Below are 22422 nucleotides of genomic sequence, written 5' to 3' on the forward strand. Positions count from 1 at the left end.
TCAAGGGATTGAAGATTTTCATTCTGCTCCTTGAGTACAAAAGACTTCTGGTTTCAAAAGGGAATCTATTCCATATTATTTTTGTAAAATGAATTTCATTATTAGAAATGATTTTTTATTTTTATTTTTTTAAGATTTTATTTATTTATTCGTGAGAGACACAGAGAGAGAGGCAGAGAGAGAAGCAGGCTCCATGCAAGGTGCCCAATGTGGGTCTTGATCCCAGGACCCTGGGGTCACGCCCTGAGCTGAAGGCAGATGCTCAACCCCTGAGCCGCCCAGGTGCCCAGAAATGATTTTTTTTAAAACAAAAATAATCACAGAAATGAGAAAATAAATGGCTAATAAGTAGTATACATGTAATGGCATAATCTCATTGGAATGATTTTTTTACAATGGTCAACTATAACTTCCAGGACAGAGCTGCAAGGAGTAGTATTCTCTGGCATCATCAAATAGGAGTGAGGAAGGAAGGAAGGAAGGAAGGAAGGAAGGAAGGAAGGAAGGAAGGACGGACGGAGGGGGGGGAGGGAGGGAGGGAGGGAGGGAAGTTAGTTGTGAAAATATGGGGACCTAAAATTCATTCCATAGTATAATGACTGTGAAGACAACACCCTAACAAAGGCCACAGAAGATCCCACAACAAGCAGCAGGGTTAGAATGTATGACTTGACAAAATTTTTTTTTTAAGATTTTATTTATTCACGAGACACACACACACACACACACAGAGAGAGAGAGAGAGAGAGAGAGAGAGAGAGGTAGAGACACAGGCAGAGGGAGAAGCAGGCTCCAGGCAGGGAGCCCGACATGGGACTCGATCCCGGGTCTCCAGGATCATGTCCTGGGCTGAAGGCAGGAGCCAAACCGCTGACCCACCCAGGGATCCCCTGACTTGACTAAATTTGAAACCAGGGAGCAGAACTTAGATCATATACTCAAGATCATAACCCTGAAGATTATGTAGCAAAAGCAGCATTTTAAAAAGAATCCTCTGGAGGAGAAATGATCAAAGAGAAATTAGAGCAGAGGTTTTCAACCTTACCATGATTGTCACTCTTGGCTGAGTAAGGCTCACTGGATGCTGCCCTGTGCTTCATGCAACTTTATCATCATCCATAACCTCTACTCATTATATGCCCATAGCACCACATCCTCAGTTATGACAACTCAAAATGTCTCCAGATACTATTGCTAAATGTCTCCTGGGGCAAATTTGCCTCTGCTTGAAAACCACTAGATTAAAGGTAGGGAGAGTAATTATTTGTAGATATGAAATAAGAGAGACCTTGACTAAAATGATAAGCACTGATCTATGCAGGTCTTACATACATAGCAAAGAAAGCATATTCAGAATTCCCTCAATGATTCCAGTTTCTAGTCTCTGTAATGGGAAAACACTATTCAAAAAAGAGGAAGTAGGCAAGAAAGCACGTTTTAATAAGGTGAGGGAGGTGTGGAAAGAAAGACATTGAGTGGATGATTTCTTCATATGAAACTTCTGTATGTAATAATATCTTAACACTTGCTAAAGTTTTAACAGATAAGTAAAAGTGAACATAGGAATAAATGGTACAGAAGTCTATATGGGAAGAATATGGGCAATCCTGACATTTCTCAAGGTGCTTTGTAAATTATGATTTTTAGCCACAACACATACAAATTTAACGTTTGTCAAAATATTACAAAAGGTCCTTAAAAGTTGCACAAAATTAAATCTACCCATAAAGCAAAGGTAATCATATTTAAGTGATTACTATATCAAACATTTCTGAAAAGTAACAATAATTTTATAGTATAATTATTTACTGATATAAGTAATCTGGATTTTTGAAATTTTATTTCCCTGAAAGTTGAAAACACTATTTGAAAAGTAAAGAAATACCACTAAGTGTCCTTGGCCAAGATCTTAAAACCACTTTATTCCAATATATTTAAGCAAAGGTGGAGGATTTTTTGCCTTTTGATGATCGCCTTTTTATCATTATTGTTAGATGCTCCTGGAAATGCTCACAGCAAAATAGAAAATTCATACAAGGATGTTTTAAATAGGCCTAATTTCAAATGCACAACCAGGAGGTTTTAATAAATCTAAAGAACTACACTGTAAAGCAAAACTTTATACCTCTGTGAAGACCTCTGTTTGACTGTTCTTTGATTATTTTGTGGTTAGGTAAGGCTCTATTATATAAACTATATATCAAGCTTTATGCCTTATAATTATGTTAAGTGTTATTTGTGAAAGTTCCTCAAACTGATTTGGAATTTCACTTCCTCAGCTGGCAGCAATTACACATTCAAAGACCATCAGAAAAAAAAAAAAAAAGACCACCAGAAATAATTCTTCAGCTTCTTTTGGGATCTACAAGCTTGTTATGAACACTTAAGCAAGCACATATGAAAGTTAAACGCTCTGATAATAAACAAGGCTAGAGGGAAGGCTATTCTTTTCTACTAAAAAAAAAAAAAACTCCTATTCATAAATGATTCAAGAGCCAAAAGGCAAATAATTCTACCAACATATGCAACTTTATCTGAAATCAGAGCCACTCTGTGCAGGATTTTGAACTCTAAGGGTAACAGCTCACACAAATTACTGACTACTTCTTGCCCAGTCAGTACATTCATCTAACAAAGCAACTTCCATATGAGCAACCACAAACATTTTGGCTTCAGTTGTTAATCTTCCATGAAAAACTATTTCCATACTATTTTTAACTTGTATATGGTAATGATTATCTGTTTATCTCTGAAGCATGAAAACTCTTACAGTGCCCTTTATAATGTATTTATGTACTGTTATTCCCTTCCCTGTCCTTGGCAGATGGAAGTATTCCTATCTTCCTGCCAGTGACAAAAGTTGAGAAGCACATTGCTTTATTTTCAATTGGCTCCTTTTTTGTGTCCCAAATTCTCACACTTTTGGGCCTACTTCTAAATGATTTTTCAATTTTACCTTCTTAGATAAAAAATGCAACTGTGTGATACTTGAGGCTAATTAATATGGAACAGTGGAGTAAATGGTAAATTAAATTCTTAATTTACCTGACCACATACATATAAAATTTAAGTTTTAAATATTTTACTATAAATTGGTAATTGATATTAAAGCACAGGAATCATTTCAAGATATTTAAATATAGATCTGAACTAAGGTTTCTTACACGCCTTTACCGAATGCTTTAAATTAACTCATTTAATACACTTAATAACCATATGATATGAATTTTCTTTTATCTCTACAGATGAGGAAAAAAACTTTAAAAAAATTTAAGTATCTCATCCAAGTTTACAGAGCAAATAAGTATCCTGTGGATTAAATCCAGTTCCATCTGAATTTCAAAAATAATTTTTTTCTATGATTCCATGCTCCACCCTTTCTGAAGTTCAAGAAGGACCCAGTTACCAACTACACTGACTTCAAGTATGTAGAACTCAAAACACAGTCATAATGTAATGCTAACAGTTACTAAGCAACAAATGGTCTTTATTCTTTTTCTTTTTAAGATTTTATTTATTTATTCATGAGAGACAGAGAGAGAGAGAGAGAGAGAGAGAGAGAGAGAGAGAGAGAGAGAGAACATGGTCTTTATTCTTAAGGAACTCATAGTATTGGAGACAGATATTTTTATTTACATGGTGTCTCCACTGCATTCAATGCATGAAATATCATCACTACAGGGAGAAGATTTCATGGAAGAAAGTAGTTATCCATTGTTTATTGGTGTAGAATGAGAGGAGGATAGTGGGAAAATTGTGTGTACGTGTGTGTGTGTATACACCTATATATAATATATAATATATAACATATAAATAATAAATATATATGGCATATATTTTAAATAACATTATAAATATAAAATTACATACATAAGTAACTTAGATATTTTATATTATATATTTATATAAAACATATTTTATTAATTGCATATAAAGTTATGTGTATAGCCAAAAATATATAGTATTAATTATATGTTTACATATAAACATATACACACATATATACACATACACACACGTATATTTCTGACATATCACATATATCTTTCCACTACTCTCCTTTTATTCCACTCAATAAACAATGGGCACCTACTTTCTTCCATGAAATCTTCTCTGTGAAGTGCTGATGTTCCATATGTCTGCTACACACACACACACACACACACACACACATACATACACACATATATCATATGTGATATATCTACACAATACCTATATATTAATATATGTATGCATACATTTTAAGATTTCTCTCTAGTTTAAGATCTCTGAAAGTAGTCCTTATATCTAAGACCTCGGAGATCTATAATTTGTGTCATTTAAATTCTGTAATAGAATTTCTTGAAGCATATTACAGAAAACAAGACTACAGAAGCATTATATAACAGAAAACAAGATTAAGATACTATTTCAGAAAGGAGAACTGAGATATTCAACTCTAGTGATCTACACTTTAACCTTTTTGATGTAATTAAGCATGGGAAGGGAGGGGAATAGGTGGACAGAAAGGGACTTTTGTTCTTTATTATACTTCTGTATTTTAAAAATTGTTTTATAAACAGTATGGGTTCATGCATTAAGTTTATATTTTTTAATGAAAAGAATACTGAAGATGTATGGTATTCAGAATTAAACTCCCAAAGGAGGACTGAAGTTTAGAGACAGGTACACAAAATCTTCCTTTATTAGATATGATTAAGAAGACCAGATCTTCACGTAGTTCATAAGCATAAAAACTGGCTGTTCATTGTGTGGTATGTGTCTCCCTCAAACCTTGTTATGACCTTGGCACTTTACCTGTCTGATATGGGGGGAAAAATCAAACACTATATATTACTTAAATTTAATTTTCAGTCATTTTATTCCAAAAAGAATTTTATTTTTCCCTTCAACTTCCCCTGACACTGTACTTCAGTTTCTCATTAGAATATCCACTGCTTTGGTGGTTCTATTTTTTTATAAGCATTTTGTACTCAAAAATAATGAGAATAAACTTAATAATTCTGTGTCAGATTTAGAGATAGCTCTGACCTTTGTTTTTTCATGACCATAGTGTTTGCAGTATACAAACCCATGAGGAATTGTATAGCGCATGCTTGCAATTTGCACAAAATATGAGCACTGAGTGCTGATTAAACTAGTAATGCTTTATTAAAACTTCAGGAAAATACCATGTAGGAAAAGTATTTTATAGCATAAGCTTTATTCACTTTTGAAATGACCAAGAATAGATAATGTAAATATTAAGACAATAAAATCAACATGCTGTAAAAATAAGCAAGGTTAATAGAACATAAACTATGTCAACTATTCATATATATCTGACATATTTCTCTAACTGAACATATTTATGTGAAAACAAGATCATAATTCCTAGAGAATGTCTTCTGTTTACCTACCACCTACAATAATCTTTCAAATAGAACAAATCTTTCATAGCTTAAATATCTATAATTTCTCAAGAAAAGGATTTGGCTATGCAAGTGTAGAATGGGCAAAGGCACTGAATCTTGAGGTGAAGGGAAAATAAACTATATAGTATGAGAAACAGAAAAAATAAATTTGAAGTACCTGCAAAAACTATTAACCAAGAATGTTTTAGAATCATTCAGGAGCTTTTAAGAGATCATCACAGGGTATCCAAATTATGCCCTAAGTCTGTATATACCTGTATTAACCTGTGTTTCATGTTTTATCTTGCATCAATGAGGTGTATGAGCTTATTATAACTGTAATCCTACAGGAGCATCAAAATGTAAACACAAGGGAAAAAAGGAACTTGGTGACACTAATATACTTCCTAGTTATATAAAATTGTCTACGTATGGTGAAAACATTTAAAAATACATATTCTTCTTTAAAACTATGTTATCCTTCGATGAATGGTAGAAAGAATCATTAGTTAAAATATTTACTGAACATTTTAAAGGACCTATTCACTCTCTTTCTCTGAGTAGATCACTTTCTATGAGAAAGCCACAAGGCTAGTAATTGAGGAAGAGGAAGAGTGGAGTATAGTCAAGAATGAAAGGAGGAGGAAACAGCCAGTCTAGTAGAAGAGTGTGACCTTCGGTATCTCATTAAAGTTATCCATTCTCATTTTCTTTTTCATCTGCAAAATAGGGACAACAAAACCTGACATTTCCACCCCTGAACCTACCCTACAGATAACAGAATTTGTCTAAGGTTTAAATGGGTGATTTGAGAAAGTCCTCATCAAATATAACATTTAAAAAAAAATAACTCTTAAAAGTTAAATGACTCTGTATCATGAGTTTTCCAAGTAAATAGTATTGATACTAAAATAATTGAAAATAGCAATGTGATACAGCAATCAAATGCTTTTTTCTTTCTCTTGCAACAAAACTATACCCGCCTTCAGACTGCTGGTGCTTGGCATATAGTAGGCACTTAAAAAAAAAAAAAAAAACTTGATCAATAAAGGAAAGAATGTAAAATACATCTCTTGTGTCACCCAGACTGAAATCTGTTATATGACTTAAGAGTTAATAATATTACTTAAATAATCCCAATTTAGATACTTGGCAGAACTTTCTACATTGCAATTCCAAGACTAACCATCAATAGTTGCATTGTTTTTCCAGAGCAGAAAACCTGCAACAAAATACAAAGAAGTGCCATAGTTAACAGACACACAGGTCAGTCAACCGTACTTCCCACAGACATAATTAAATTTAAGATTAATATTATTTTGCCATTATTGAATTCCTTGTTAATAAAAAGTCAAGCAGAATTATTGCTTATAATAAAGTATATTCAAAGAAATACTGTACAGGCAAGGGCAAAAAATATAAGTACTGTATAGTATTCATTGACTTACTATTATACAATGGTTTTTTTAAAAGTATTATTTCTTTTACATATATAAATTAATAGGCAGAGACTTAAAGAAATAGACTATAAAGCTGAACTGCCTCAGATGAAGAATCAGGAGCAGCAGTAACGCTTTCTTTTCTGACCCCTTCACCATCTAAAGAAGGCCTGTGAGCAATCGGTCAGATTTTTCTCTAGAACAGTTTCAAAACCCTGGCCTTTGATAATCCTTTTTATCTCAATCTCATAGGAACAGCCTTACTAATTCATGGAAAATTTGGGTGAGGTCTGAATATTTCTCAATATCTCCTATGTATCTGTTTCAATGATTCAGGACACATTTATTTAAAAACTTCTGCCATTTTTAACAACAGGTAAGTCTTTAACATTGGGGGGGGGGGGCGCAGAAAGCCTCTGGCAGTATATGCCTCAGGCAGTGAAGATAGGCGTGACACATTTCACAGGAAAAAGAAACCAGTGCACAACATGCTGCATCTTAATCCTTAAAACTGGTCAATGGATCTGAGGTTAAGAACCTTTGCCTGGCTGATCCTTCCTAATTGTCCAGCACCTTCCTCCTTCCATGTCAGTTGTGATCTTATACCAGCGGTCGGCAAACTATGGTTCTCATCACAAATCAAGGTTACTCATTCTCTTTGAAATGTGCCATTGGAACAGGGCCAACCATTCATTTACAGTTTGTCTGTGGCTGCTTTTGTGCTACAGTGGTAGAGATGAGGACCCACAAAGCCCCTGTATCTTCTTTCACCTTTTATAAGAAAAATAATTTTATGATACTTTATTAAAAATACTTTGACACCTAGGCTTTACTTATACAATTTCTTTTTTTTTTAAGATTTTATTTATTTATTCATGAGAGACAGAGACAGAGAGAGAGAGAGAGAGAGAAAGGCAGAGACACAGGCAGAGGGAGAAGTAGGCTCCATGCAGGGAGCCTGATGTGGGACTTGATTCCAGGACTCCAGGATCACGCCCTGGGCCAAAGGCAGGCGCTCAACTGCTGAGCCACCTGGGCTACCCCACTTACACGATTTCTTAAATATTTTATCAACACTTGATGTCTGGATTCATGCAAAATACCAAGAATCCAGTTTTCTGTGTTTTTCTTCTCTATTTATGTAAATGAGTTAAGAAGAGACCCTAGAAGGAGCTAAAAGCTGTACAGAACTTTTGATTTACTTTCTTACAAAGACCAACAAATCTAAAGTATTAAACATAAGAGATTTAAGTGAACTATGTAAATATGAATATTAAAATATCTCATTTTACAGGGCACACCAAAAAGGCATCATATATCCTACCATTCACTATAATTCTTCTCCTTCCCAGGCTAGTCATTATCAGAGTGCTAGGAAGATTATTTATTTAACTACATTTCAAATTGCTTGATGAGAAAAGCCACAGCGAAGTATGTGTATGAGTAATTTTAGACAACCCTAGATCTTCCACTGAATACAAAATATGCATGTATTCATCTTAATTTAAACAAAGGACCATAATTAATATGAAAAGGTTTCTGATTTCAACAACAAAGTTCTCTATTGTATTAAATAGATTATACAGTAAAAGATTACACATTGAGCTAGTAATTCAAATATAAGTGCTAATTAAACTACTGATTTTGAACCAGTCATGGAAAAACATTTTTTTCAAAATATTCCCGATTTCTTTAAAAAAAAGTAGTCTTTGTTAAGAATTTTCCACATTTATATGTATACACTAATATTTTAAATTCTTGGGCTACATTCCTCATCTACTCAAAATGCACCATCTACATTGCAAGTATAGGTCTGTAATAAATCTCTTGAGAATAATGTATAATTCAAAATTCTATCCTGTGTTAAATTCTAATGAGGTTTTAAGTACTTCTAGATTTTAGCACATTAATGCATTATAAAATCACCAGAGCAATCAATCTCAATCCTAGTTCACCTATAATTTAGTTTCTTCTTCCTCAAATAAGAATTTTAGTAAGCTTTCACCAAGATGATTTAAAAATGAATAACAAATGCTTAAATAGATCAAGAAAAAAGTTATAGTAAATATTTGTATCTGGGTAGGCTTGGCAGTTTTATATTCTATGTGAAGCTCATGGTTAAAAAATGAGGTTGGAAAAAAATCTAAGATATTCTTTAACTTGTAATTGGCTGAGTCAATGAATACAAAGCACTGGGAAGAGCCCCTGCCATATGGCAAGCAGGATACAAAGTCCCCATCATGACCATGAGAAACATGACCACTATCTCAATCTCAGAAATAAAACTACACAAGCAAGAAAACCTCACCTATATATAAGCTCCCTCTCTGGGCGTGAAGTACTTGAAGATGAAAATGACTTGAAATATATACCTCTGGGTATTTAGAGATACAACTTTTCATTATTCAGGAAAGATTTTATCGTAAGACACCTAGAGAATTAAAAACTTCTCTTATGCAACAACTTTGAGACACAAGTCAGTAAAAATCTAAGGCCAGAAAAGTGTAGCACAGGAACCTATGGATATGCATGGGATCCATCTAAGCTAGGGGTTAAATAGGATGTTAAGTGTCCAGGGATACAAATTCCTAACTGGAGAGAAAAGTACAAATAAGGTTAATGGATGTGCAACTGCCACTTGCGTCTAAGAGAAATTGTTGAATGAGGAACATTTAATTCTGGTTGAAGTCATAGTAATAAAGTCTATTTCTGATAGGGGAATGGCTGACTAGTATGGTTTTCACAGTCTTGTGCAAAACACTAACATACCTATCATCATTGTCTCCTAATAGCAGCAGAATGCAGTAACAAGGGCATGAGCAATGGAATCTACAGATGTGGTCAGATATTTTAGCTATGGGATGTAGGACAGTGTTCGAAAAGACATTACTGGAGGGACCACCTATAAAACCACCCCAGCAACTCTCCAGAGGAAAGCAATGTCTGAATAACCATGGTCACAGGAGGAATTAAAAAAGGGCATGGGAAATACCACAAAGAAAGAATTAGAATCCAGAGCACTTAGTTATTGACTGTAGGGCATGAAAGAATAATTAGGAGTGATTCTTAGAGGCCTGTAGGTAACTAGACCAGAAATGGCTCTCCTAAGGAATAGAGGGGTCAGGAGAATAGAGTAGTTTAGATTCCTTATCTACAAAACTAAAATAAATACTACCTCAGGAACAGGTCATGGCAATTAAAAAAATAAAGCATGAAGGTAACACACTGCAGCACACATCAGGCCTTCAGCCTCGGCTGGCTTCTGTTGTTTCAATAGAACTGATGGTCCTTGGGAAACATAATTATGGTAATATTTGTCATCAAGGGGAAGCTGTTTCATGTGGCTGATTTATAATCGCACATAGTAAATTTTACATATAATTTATTCAAAAGGTGTCATAGAAAAAAAAGTTGTCACAGAATTAACACACTATATATATAATTGTGTGAATGAGTAGAGCTTTTGAACTTCATCTAAGTTTTCCACAAAACTATGATTTTAGACTCAAACAGGGTTCTGTAAAATTATTAGTATACAGTCACAAATACCATATAGAATTTTTACTAGAGTCACCACAGACACTTTGAAAACAGGCAAGTTAGGATCAAATGGGATAGAATGATGATGATATTAATAATAACAAGTAAATTTTAAGCAGTTATGTAAATTAGGGGCACTTGGGTTGCTAAGTCAGTTAAATGTCCAGCTCTTGATTTCAGCTCAGGTCATGATCTCAAGATTGTAAGACTGAGCCCCAAGCCCTGTGTGCTGTGCTCTACACTCAGCAGGGAGCCCCCTTGATTCTCTCTCTTTCCCTTTGCTCTCCCCACCCTTCTCTCTCCCTTTCTTAAAAAAAAAAAAAAGGAAAAAAGTTATGCAATTAAAGATATTAATAATTATTTCTAAAATCCCTAATGCCATAAAAACCTTACTAAACCCTGTGGTTCTCTACTTGCAGAAAGTAAAGAAAATAAAGGAAATTCTATTGAGTATAAAGGCCTTCCTCCCCATGTCCAAGCCATAATCTTCTGAGGCCTCAGTTTTCCCATGTGTAAATTCTGTATGAAGGCATTCTCTAAACAATGTCACATGGTATGCACTGTATGTTCTGTAACAAAAGAGCATCATGGTCTTTTAAGTGTGGGAAATGTTGGGTTAAACTGGCTTCTTTGCTACCTGACTACTCAGAAGGTTTTATAGGTCAAGATAAATCGTGAATCTCCATGAGTATAATATAGTGACATAATTTTGTGAATAAATTTCATCAGACAGTTACTAACTTTTTTGTGCAGGGTGGAGGGAACATTAGGAATCCATGCCTTAGGTTATTTCACATGAATTTCTAATATATTATGTCACTTCAGCCTCACAACCAGGAAGAAGGAAGGACAGTTAAAAGTCCAATTAGAGATAAGGGAAAAGAGATAATGCAAGTAGCAAGTAGTGAGATTTATGGCCTGAATCTCAATCTACCAATATTATTTTATTAACTGAGACAAAATTTCTTATCTCAAGGAGAGTATCAACCTGAAGTGGGAGAAATTAATGTCTCTTCCAAATATGACATTCTATTCTACTATATATTATAGCCACAATGTAGCTTACTAACTTTGAAAATTTTAAGCTTTTGGAAACTTAACTTCATAAGTTATGCCAAAATTTGGAGGCACTCCATGTTATAAAAGTACCGAGTAAAGTATTTGGTATCTGACATCCCTGGAACTTTCTGTAACATCTACATCCAAAGATCTCCTGGGAGAGACTGGTGGCTGGAAGACAAAGGTAAAAAAAACTTTTCAAAGATAAGTAACATTTCTGAGAGGAATAATCAACTGCAAGCTCTTCATTGACAACCTTCATAAGAGGCTCTTTAAAATCCTTGAGAAATTATTACTGCACATTTCCTGTAAGAGTCAAAATGCATTTTGCACATGACTCACTTTAAATTGTAGAAACATATATAGTCATGTATTCAATCTCATCTGTGAGAGACCTGGCCTCAGTACCAAAACCTGTCCTGGGAAATCTCATTATGGTGTAATTTTCAACCCAGAGAAAATGATCCTTATTTTGTTAAAGCAGACTCCTCCCCCAAGACATGTACACACATTTCATTATGAATTTTGGGAACTTTAAGAAAATATGAAGTACTGAGGAAATCTTTTCATCAAGATCATGACATAAAAAACATGAGTCCTCAGACTTGAGGTACTTTATTATACTACTAATAGCCAAACAATCTGGGTACCAGTATATTTATAATTCTGTTATTTTACTCAAGAATTAGTATATTCTCTTTAAAAATCCCTTAATTATGCCCCTAAATTTCATTACGGTTTGATTCAACTTATTGTTGCTTCACCTGCAAGGATTTAAAAAAAAAAAAAAAAACCTATAGTACTTTCAGGCTTTTATTAAAGTTACACTCACACTTACTGTAAACAACAAATCATAATTTTAAACTATGGTATTAAACTCTGATAGTTGTGACATTTTACTCTCCAATGTCTTGTCATTAATATACAGTATTTTGTTTCTAGTACTTTCTAACAATAACCTGTGAGTGTTCTTTACCACTATTAAATGTTGATGTATTGATTTTCTATTTGTTGCCATAATAAATAATAAATAATAAATTGTTGCCAAAAACTCAGGGGCTTAACAATACAAATTTATTATCTTTGAGTTCTATTGGTCGGAACTGATATAGGTCTCATTGAGCTAACGGCTCTAGGGGAGAATTAATTTTTCTGCCTTTCACAGCTTCTAGAAGTTACACACGTTCTTTGGCTTCAAAGCCAGCAATAGCTGGTTACATCTTTCTCACTTCATATCTCTGATCCTTCTGTTTCCCTCTTCCACTTTTAAGCACTGTTGTGAATGCACTGGGTCTATCAGATTATCCAGGATAATCTCCCTATTTTAAGGTCATTTTGCTAGCAAACTTATTTGCATCTGCAACCTTAATTTTCTTTTGCTATGTCAGGTAACATATCCACAGGTTCCAGGAGTTACAGCCCGGACATTTTTTTGCCAGGGGTGGCAGGGGGCACTATTCTTATTACCAAGTTGGCTACAAGTGTATATTTTATATGCTGTCAATTGGTACCTATGTTTATCATCAAAGACTATATAAAGAATGTTTAGTAGATAAAGGCTTCAAGTAACAAGTAAAATACACAATTTGTACTGAAAATTGAGGACAAAGCCTTAAACAATCTAGTATCTTATGTATAACTTACCATTTTAGAAATTTTAGTAGACCCCAATTAACTTTATACTCAACACATTTAAAACTGTAAAACTGGCATGATGTCACAAGTGCCGCCTCACCCTCTCCCATAAAGAGGCAACCTCCTGGCTTCTGGAAAAGCATTCACCTGATGCATGCCACATGCTGCTCATCTATCCCCTTACAAACACCCAAGAATTCACCCTTTAAATCAAACCTATCAGTAGCCTGATGTAAGTATGTGTGGTTACCACAATTCTTCAACTAGAGAGCCACACAAGCCTGTGATCGTCTGTGCTGTCTCTACCAAACATGGCCTTCACTCATACAGCTGATGCCATTTATGCTGTAGTGCCTTAAGTATCTGCGTTCAAGAATTAAACAATAGAACTTCCCTTCTGAAAAAATATTACTTTCCCATGCCCCTAAGTCCAGTTGTACTCTGAGCTCTTTGATGGTTGGAACGTGTCTGCCTCCTTTAGTGCTTTCCTCCAATCCCAGCACAAAGCATTGTTCAAAGAATAAATGAAGACAGAATCCAAGTATCTCCAGCTTTCTACCATCTTTGTCTTGCCTAACAAGAGCTCCTATTGTTCTTATTATTTAAGTTTCACTTTAGTTAAAAATCCAACATGTGGCCACATTTTACAAATATTTATTTACTGCCAGTTATGCACTAGGCTTGTCATACTCTTCAATTAACACAATGACAATTTGGTTTCAGCCCTCATTCATGTAACTGTGGTCTTTCAGATTTTTTGATGTTCGTGCATTTGATGTGCTATCCATTCCACAAAGCTTTTCTCAATTCCCTCACGCAGAAATGATCAGTCTCTTATAGTCCTTAATACAGTCTATTCTACTTGCCAGCTACAGCACCTATTTATATACACATTGTATTTCCCTCAATACAATTTCTTACGTAACACCTTTGAAGTTATTTTTACACATACACAACACTTTCAGCATAGTTGGACATACATGCTTTTGTCTCTTAAAAGTATAATCTCCACAAAAACTTGGGAAGGATGTGTTTTCTACTCTGAAACTGTAATTCTCATTTTCATTAAATCTAATTCTTTTCTCTTCATCAACAGTGAATTATTTATGAATTCTTGGTCAACAGAAAAGAGTGTTATTATAAATTAAAACTAGGGTACTATGGGTAAATATATAGTAATTATTATTCTGCAGATAGATAATACTCATTTCAATCATTTTCTGCATCCTAAAGAAGTTATAAAACACCAAGTTTTCCTCCAAGGGACAACCATTATAATCTGTTCTTCCTATTGATGTGTAAGCAATGACAGAGATATGCAGCAATCCTTATATGGGTGATCTTTTAATAATGTGGGAGTTAGGGGCACCAAATCCCCACTTCATTGCTAATCTGCATATAACTTTTGATTCCCCAAAAACTTTACTAATGGCCTACTATTGACCAGAAGCCTTACCTACAATGTAAACAATTTAAAACATATTTTGTATATCATCTGTATTATATATTAAGAAAGTCGTGAGAGGAAATACATTTACAGTACTGTATCCATGGGAAAAAATCTGCATATAAGTGGATCCACAAAGTTCAAACCCATGTTGTTCAAGGGTCAGTTTTACTAACAATAATTTAATCCCATCACACTTTACATCACAAGGGAAGGAACAAAGGCAGCACAAAATAGTTACAAACAGAATTCAAAATAAACTGTGAGATATATATGTTTATGCAAATCTCTAAGTTTTCCTGTAAAGACTACAATGGTGTCTTTTGTAATATTTTATGGTATTAATAGAAAAACAGCACAAAAATTTTGCATGTATATGATATTAAGGGGTGGCCCTTCTTAGAATACATTTTTTGAATTAAAAAAAAAGTTAAATTAGATGACAATAGATGTGTGGCCCAGATTAAGTAGACTGTGCCCAAGAAAATGTGGCTGCCAAGTGAAGCAGGATTTGATCTGTAAAAATGACTGTCAGCTCTCATTTCTAACCTTTCTATAAGTAACAACACTGTCGCCTCAGGAGAGGGTAGTGATGCAAATCTGTTGAGTAGGGACAAGTTTTTTGTTGTTATTGTTTTTAATTTTCTTGCCAACCAATATTTCAAAAATGTTCTTCAAGGCTTTCTTAAATAAACAAGCCTGCCAAATACAATAAAAAGCTAGTTGATATGCTACAGTGATACAAGTGGATAAGCAATAAGTACATCCAAAATGTTTCACTTTATGCACAAGAGAAAACAATTTTAAGTGGTAAACAAAAATAAAGCCCCCTCAGGGAAGTTTCTGAAACATCTCAACTTACCCTATACACTTGAAACAATCTGTATCCAGAAAAATGAACACTGTTAAGGATCACTAAAGCCTCAGATTTAATTTTAAAGTTAACTCTTTACAAGTCTGAAAATTTTTCCATTTTATTTCCTTTATACTTTATCTTCAGAAAGGAAGAATACTAATTCTAAGCAGCCCCTCTATTACCATAAGTAGCATTTTATAAGTCATTATGACTGTGATACCATTACTGTAAGCAAAGGCAAATCAATAACAAACCCAAATCATAATTTCACATACATGCAACAAAACCAGATTTTAGAAAAACAAACATGGGCTTTTAAAAATATTAGGTCTACATATGGTTTGTTTCACCACGTTACCATGAACCAAGTCATAAGTGATTTGGAAGGAAGTGAGTTGACTCAGATTCACCTGGGATTGATTCCAGTGTTAAATACACACACACACGCGCGCGCGCGCACACACACACACACACACACACACACACACACACACACAAATGGAGTCACCTAGGCTAGGCCAAATCATCAAATCAGGGCTTAATACCTAACCTCTTTGCAATCTCAACCACCCACAGAAACATGGTCTTAAGGGGTCAGTCAGGATTTTTCTGATCAACAACAATGAGGTTATCTCTCATGGGGCCCTCTCCATTCTCCAAAGGATGATGAGGTAATCCACGCAATAAGACCCCTTTTGCTTCTCCTAAGGGAGGGCGACCTTGCTTAAAACAAGTCTTTAATTTCTTTTACTAATTGTCCTGCCTCATTTCTGCCCATAAAATCCTTCCATTTTGTACAGTTCCTCAGATTTCCCTTTAAATTACTAGATTGCTAGATTGACTGCTGATTCATAAATCGATTAGATCATTAAAATTTGCTTAAGTTTCTGTTATTTGCCACTAAAAATCTCTACTCTAAATGCTTTCCAGGGGCACTTGTGTGGCTCATTGGTTAAGTGTCTGCCTTCGGCTCAGGTCATGATCTCAGGGTCCTGGGACTGAGTACTGCATTGGGTTCCCTGACCATAGGGAGTCTGTTTCTCCCTCTCTCTGCTCATGCTCTGTCTCTCTCAAATAAATAAATAAATAAATAAATAAATAAATAAATAAATAAATAAATAAATAAATAAATAAATAAATAAATAAATAAATACAATACAATACAATACAATACAATACAATCTTTAAAATGAAATAAAAAAATAAATGCTTTCCAGAGAGGCTATCAGGTGATACAATTGAAACATTTGCATTCTCTCTTTCCACAGTATGGAAAGACAGACCAAGTCCATGACAGTATTATGGAATGCCATATCCAGAAGAACATTCTGCAGGGAATGCACAGGAAACATGTATATATCCTTTCTACACCAGTGCCAGTGATTTCTCATTAAGGTCATAGAAACCATGATAATAAACATGATGTCGCCATATGTACAGCCTGTGTCGTGTGTTCAGTATTAAGAATATCAAAACTTTGATGTAGTATTCTCCATTTCTTCAAAATTTAGCAGTCAAGCATAACATTTTTTTTATTTTAAAAAAGACAGTATGTAGTATCCCAATTAGCTGAGATAATTCCTAAGGGCACCATCAAATTAACCCATTAAAAATTACAGTTAGGCTCTAAATACAGCTATACAACCATTTAGCCTTTTAATTAGAAACATCAAGTATTAATAGAAGCTCATTTCACCTCATTGGGACATTCTACATACAATAAAACTGGTGCTATTTAATATAGTCAGAGTGAGTTTTTGAGTCATAATTACTTAAAAACCTTTTATACTTGGGATCCCTGGGTGGCGCAGTGGTTTAGCACCTGCCTTTGGCCCAGGGCGCGATCCTGGAGACTCGGGATCGAATCCCACGTCGGGTTCCCGGTGCATGGAGCCTGCTTCTCCCTCTGCCTATGTCTCTGCCTCTCTCTCTCTCTCTCTCTCTCTCTCTCTCTCTCTCTCTTTCTCTGTGTGACTATCATAAAAAATAAAAATAAAAAAATAATAAAATAATAAAAAAAATTTTAAAAAAAAACCTTTTATACTTGAATAAAGATTTTAAGTAAACAAGCAAAATGACTTTTTAATGACAAGTTGATCAAAAACTCTGTAATATATGATTTCAACAGAATATTTAAGGAGCTAGGATTTACTGAATAGTTTTATTTCCCCTAAATTTGAGGATCATCAGTAACTTCCATTTTACTTTCGAATTTTTAAAACTTACTTTAACTAATAAAACAAGCACCTAACTCTTATTAAGGAGGATATTATTAAGATTACTAGGATGGCTATTCAGATGGAAGATGCTGAAGTACTCCTGGTGTCAAATCACCACATTGAGGATGCTAAATGTTAGGACTAAACCTGAATGAATCCCTTGTCACATCTTGAAAGTCTTTAGATTGCTTTAAAATTGCTCTATCTCACATTAAAAACTATGACTTGATGTGAGCAGGGGGAGTGGCCTGCCTCCTCCTACTTGTAATGCCATGTGCCAAAACCAAACAAAAACAGAACTCAAGGTTTTTCATTTCCAGGAATCTAACGTAAACACATTTATTGAGCTCTGGTTAAGTTTAACAGATTTGATTCCCCATGTGAATTATATGTGGAATTATAGGTTGAATGTAAAGGAATGCATATACATATATGTATATATATTATATATATAATGTCTAAAAATTAATAGTAACAAGAGTAAACATTTACCATACAAGAGTAAAAATTGTGTGCCTGAGTATTAAATATATTATCACCAATAAATTAATTTCTTCTTTGATTTGTCAACCAGTTTAGTACTAGAGATTACATTTGAGAATTTGCTGTTAAGACTTTATAGCAAAACATAAGTCTTTTTAATGTAGTTCTCTTTGACTAATGCTTTTCTGTATTAATATTTTACCAATGATTCTTACTTACAAATTTGAAAAATGTTACTGCATTTGAATACTAATGCAAAGCTGCTCTGGGTGCACTGTCCCATTGAGGTCTTTTACCAAACGATGGGCCAGCTATCACCATTATATGTATTCTCCAGATTTCTTTTTCTTTTTTCTTATTTATTCATTCATTCATACATACATACATACATACATACATACATATATACATGAAACACAGAGAGAGAAAGAGAAGAAGCAGAGACATAGGTAGAGGGAGAAGCAGACTCCCTGCCAGGAGCTGGATGAGGGACGTGATCCCAAATCCCAGGATCACGCCCTGAGCTGAGGCAGATACCCAAGAGCTGAGCCACCAAGGCATCCCAATTCTCCACATTTCAACTGTCCTCTCATTTTAGTGAGGCAAAAATTCCTGCAAATCACATTCCTGCAATTTCCAAGCAAGGGATCAGTGGATTCACTTCACTGAACAGGCTATAGACCAGCTCAAACACTGGTGAGTTTACTGTGGCGAGTTACATGACAAGTTGCTTACTAAGTATGTACTGTAAAAACACAATGATAAATTGAGGAAAATTACAATAAACAAATGAACATAAATGGGTCATTTAACCTCAGTTTGAAAAGCAATGGTCTCCAGGATATGGGAGAGATATAAGAAGTCAGGGGATGGGGCCATCATAAATACATATGATTAATGTCAATATAGATCCCATATAAATTTCTTAAAGATTAAACCACTGTCTATAAATTAAGCAAACAAATTACATTAAACTCTGTATTCTTACTGAGTTACTGAGAAGTAAAAAGTAATCACTATATAATTATGCTATCTGGAACTTAGGAAGTCTGTTTGGTGTTTATTAGAGCGCTGGCCAAGATTTAGACTTAAAAATAGCTCTAGGGTCACCACTCAGTCTTATTTTATCTCACTCACTTTATCTCTGTAACACTCACTACTCAGAGTTATACAAGCTTTTGGACAATTTTGTCCACACTTGTACTTTGCAGCCAATTTCTGTGTCTAGGACAGACATTGGCAACTCTGCCAAAGGACAATGCCAAGAGTTTAACATCCTTTCTTGTGACTTGCATAAGTGAAGAAAAATCTAAACATGCTCCTAGTCTCAAGAATCAGGTGGCACAAGTTTGGACCACACAGAATCCTCCCTCGCGTGACCTCTGTACCTTCATTTGATTTTCCTCCCCGCATCCTCTCCCTCAGAGACCAGATGCTGGAATACTATTGGTGGCTTCTTAGATGATCATAGAGGCACTAAAAGGTACAGCATGACTTAAGAATGAATTCATAAAATGATATGTATATATCTAAGAAAATTCCATGATATGTCTTGTGGAATATTTTTGCTGCCATCAAAAGATGGAAGCTTAATGGCAAAAAATCCAGTCGTTATGTCAAATGATCACAATACTGTTGTTATTGTTGTTATTTTTATTTCTGGGGGGTACCAGAACCCTTAGAATCTGATGAAAGCTGTGGGTCTTGTAGAAAAGTGCTTACATAAATAGACACAGAATTCTCCATATAATTTTAGGGAGCTCATAGATCCTCTGAAATGAGGCCAATAGCCAACAGAGTCAAGAAACTCTCATCTAATCCAAACTTTTAATTTTACAAATGGCAGAACAAAACTCCAAGGGGGTGACGTCTTCTGTATAACACAACACAGCAAGTTAACAGTAAAGACAAGTTTTTCACTCCAAATCCAATGCCCTGAGAGACTCAAATTAATTCTCTTGATCACAAAGACTTCAAAGCAAGTAACAGGAAGCTTCTGAGAAAGAAAAGAAATAATTTTAGTGCTTTTTGAGGCATGGGGAAATCTTTCAGAGCACAATGTGGTTTTTTTTTCCCCCAACAGAGCCAAGAAGTGAAATTCGTAAGCATGTTCTTGTTTTTCTGATTTAGAGACACAGACATGAAGAAGATAAGGAACGAGAATTAAAGGAAGTACTTGGAAGGACATCTAAGAGTTGGGAAAAGGTTCTCACATGGAAACAATATGTTCTGCAACAAGTCAACATTAGGATAAAACCAAGTCATATGAATATTATTGTCATTATATTAATAAGATAATATTAATTAAATTTCTAAAACAGAACACATGCGTGAGCTTCCCTTCTAGATGTTCCCTTTTCCCTCCCAGAGCCTTCTCTAGTCGACACTGCTTCCACCTGGGCTGGCTGGAAGCTTGAAACCCACACCATCCCAGGCCAGCCCTTCCCCATTAGGCCCCTGCCCCAGTCACCACCACCGCCGCCACCGCCTCCAATCCTCTAAGACTTCTCCCTTCTGCCCCTAGTGGTGTCTCCTAATTCCACCTTCCATGCTCCTTTCCACCCTCCCTGCACTCACCTCTCACTTCTCTTTTTTACCTCTATTTATTTCCAACTCATTCACCAAACTTCTTTGAAAGTAATTTTTCTATAAAGCAATGTAATCACATTACTCTCTGGCTAGAACACCTTCAGTGGCTACTCATTATCCACAAACTTCCTTTGAAAGTTTTATGGGATTTCAAAAATATTTTCAACATGTCATATGATCAACACTTGATTCTTTTGTATGATTGAATATAAAAAATAACACTTATTTTACTTCACTAGATGAGCAGAGACTGTATAACAGAAGTTATCTCATATAGTCTTGCTATGCTTGTTTTATATGTAAAAAATAAAGTGTTTCTCATGGAAAAAGGATAGATGCAATTGTATTGCTATATACTATTTAAGAAAAAAGATTTAGAGTGTTTTGCATATTAAAACGTAGGCTGGGGCAGCCTGGGTGGCTCAGTGGTTCAGCACCACCTTCAACCCAGGGCGTGATCTTGGAGACCTGGAATCGAGTCCCATGTCAGGCTTCTGGCATGGAGCCTGCTTCTCCCTCTGCCTGTGTCTCTGCCTCTCTGTTTCTCAAATAAATAAATAAAAATCTTTTTAAAAAATGTAGGCTGAGAATTTTATTGTTACATAATGAAAACCAGATTTTAAAAATATTATTATTCCCTGAAATTTGAATTTTTATATTTTGAGCTTAATAAATCAGCTGGTTTATTTTTCATGGTGATATGTTTTATGCTTAAAAGAAAAAAAGAGAAAATATTCCAGACTACCATTGGCAAGGACATTTCTATAGTGACATAAATCCCAGAAGTACATTCACATATGCCAGGGGTTTTAGAATCACCAAATAGCCCATGCTGACATATCAGCATGGCACCCAAGGTCCTTTTAAATATTCTGCTTCATTTCAGGGCCCTTCACTCAACTTATTACCTAATTTGAAATTCCCCAGACCCTATGTCCTTGGATACACATTTTTTTATTCCTGTAATATCCTTCTGATTTTCCTTTTTGGAAATGTTGACACTTCAATTCATTCTTCACACACCCTGTGGGCTCATCGATTTTCTGAGGCCCTCCCTAAAACACTTCCTTTTTGCCACCCCTCCAGTTCATGTATTATGTATATAATATATATATATATATATATATATATATATATGTAACTCTCCCCAGATACATTTCCCCTTCTGACCTCTTAAGTTCTAGGTAGGAGGAAACCCAATACCAAACACCCTATGGAGGAAATGCATATGTATGAATACATTTACAAAAGCACAGTTAATTGAGGAAAGCACCTCAAGCAACTGGAAAACAGGTATGGGTAAAACAGGTATAGGTAAAAATCTCAGTATGACATGGCTTTTTATCTCTTGATACACTGTTGTCTCTCCTTAAGAAGGTTTGTTGGTTTTATATAAAACATGTTACGTGAACTTAATGCATTATGATTCAATCTACAACAGCACAGAGTAAGCTGGAATAATATCAATGAGACAACCCCAAATCTTATTTATTTATTTTTTTTATTATTTTTTTTTTATTTATGATAGCCACACAGAGGGAGAGAGAGAGGCAGAGACACAGGCAGAGGGAGAAGCAGGCTCCATGCACCGGGAGCCTGACGTGGGATTCGATCCCGGGTCTCCAGGATCGCGCCCTGGGCCAAAGGCAGGCGCCAAACCGCTGCGCCACCCAGGGATCCCCCCAAATCTTATTTTACAAAAATTTCTACAAGTTGGAAAATGCTCTTAAACAGTGTGTTTCTCCTTTACATTCATTTG

At 35.0% G+C, this 22422-nt stretch overlaps 1 protein-coding gene and 1 non-coding gene across 2 annotated transcripts in view; one reads left to right on the forward strand and one right to left on the reverse strand.

Annotated features, from left to right (window-relative positions):
• Nucleotides 1-22422, reverse strand: part of CRPPA (CDP-L-ribitol pyrophosphorylase A) — a 291595-nt gene that overhangs the window by 25413 nt on the left and 243760 nt on the right. The gene's annotated exons all lie outside the window — the stretch shown is intronic.
• On the forward strand, nt 4712-4810 carry LOC121475209. Its single transcript, XR_005983670.1, has one exon. It is a non-coding gene; the product is annotated as a small nucleolar RNA U13 (small nucleolar RNA).

Source organism: Vulpes lagopus, chromosome 13, assembly GCF_018345385.1.
Source record: "Vulpes lagopus strain Blue_001 chromosome 13, ASM1834538v1, whole genome shotgun sequence".
NCBI lineage: Eukaryota > Metazoa > Chordata > Mammalia > Carnivora > Canidae > Vulpes > Vulpes lagopus.